Source organism: Neolamprologus brichardi, chromosome 3 (assembly GCF_056152115.1).
Source record: "Neolamprologus brichardi isolate AB-2024 chromosome 3, ASM5615211v1, whole genome shotgun sequence".
Lineage (NCBI taxonomy): Eukaryota > Metazoa > Chordata > Actinopteri > Cichliformes > Cichlidae > Neolamprologus > Neolamprologus brichardi.
The window spans coordinates 50,708,544-50,710,000 of NC_142106.1; the positions used below are offsets into that span (position 1 = coordinate 50,708,544).

The 1,457-nt window shown below is 41.7% G+C and overlaps 1 protein-coding gene across 1 annotated transcript in view; it reads right to left on the reverse strand.

Moving 5' to 3' along the window:
* Window positions 1–219: 219 nt before the first annotated feature.
* rab1ba (zRAB1B, member RAS oncogene family a) overlaps window positions 220–1,457 on the reverse strand; it is an 11,695-nt gene continuing 10,457 nt past the window's right edge. The window contains exon 6 of the mRNA XM_006808490.3: window positions 220–1,457. This exon is cut by the window's right edge and continues 760 nt beyond it. The gene's annotated coding sequence lies outside the window, so the exon portion shown is untranslated.

The window sequence follows — 1,457 nt, forward strand, 5'->3', positions numbered from 1 at the left end:
TTTGAAAATATGTGGTGTCTTGATAAACTGAGCAGATATTTGAGGTTTACACAGCTACATTCTCGCCTGAAAATATGTTAAACGTTTATTTTGTGACCCAGAAAGAATAATAAGAGTAACATTAAAACTAACTAGCTGCCACCATTGTTGACAACTGAGCTGGGCCGCGCTATGAATTCTGGGACACAGCTTCTTCTTCTTCAGGGTTTAACAGCAGCTGGCATCCTTGTACATGCAGTGCTGCCATCTTCTGTTTCATTCTGTTATTACACTCTTAAATCCTACTACTTATTCCTGCGTCTTTTGTGATCTTACAAAGCTTCAAACGACGCGTCGACTATTAAATCAGTCGTCGATGATTTTGATAGTCGACGTAATCGTGACTAGTTGACTAATCGTAGCAGCCCTAGTTCACAGTGGCCTCTTGGCTCTGTGGACCGTAGCTCAGCACTGACCAGTCAGACGCAGAGAGCAGTGATCACGACAGCATAACATGGTTGCTCATCTTTATTGCATTCCAGTAGACTGACTGACTCCAGACTGCAGTGGAAACACAGACGAACTCCAATCTAAAGGAACCTTTAAGATCCTGAAAAACATTTCCTGGGACGAAAAGTTCTGCAGGCTTTGATGAAAAATGACTGACTGAGCGAATCTCTTCACTCCAGCTCCATCATCTTTCATCATCTATGTGCAGAGTCAGGGAAACACCTTCATGGCCCGAGTTCAGTTTATCATCCGATACAGAATGTAGCAAAAAGATGCTCGAGATAATTTAGCAATGGTGCAATCGCAGTTTATCTATTACAATACTTACATTCTGTATGTAGATAAATACAAATATTGGTGATTTTATTGATATCTGAATTTTTGACTCAAATCAAAAACAACAAAGCAACAGTAAGAGTCAGGCTCAGGTGACCCAACCCTGTGGTTCAGCGTACTTTACTCTTACACAACAACTGCCACTATAAAGAGACTGAAAGCAAGTTCTCCTCCTGCCATCTTTCACATCAACACTTTCCATCTCTTTACATGGATGAAACAGAGTGCAGCGCTAAGAAGGCCGCAGAGAGTCCCAGTCTGTTTGAAAAAGAGCGAGCAAGGTGTGTCCACACAGAACATGTGACTATATATTACACAATAAATGATACATGATGAAGCAAAGTTAGGTGCTCGAGTTAAAAACTTTGGGGGGAAATGTAAATGTTCCAAAACACACAAACAGACCAACAGAGCGAAGCAGACTCTCGTCGACACAGTCGGTTTGTTTCCTGCTGGCTCACAGCACACGTCTGCATGTTTAGTACACTGGCTGACTGAGGCAAAAGAACGCTGAATAATCAAACAAGAGTTACATAATAAAAACATTCACCTTGCTTTTGTCTAAACACACTATAAAAAAGTGGCTCAGAAGAGGAAGGAAATAGACGAAGGAGAGGGGGCTCCCTGATTGG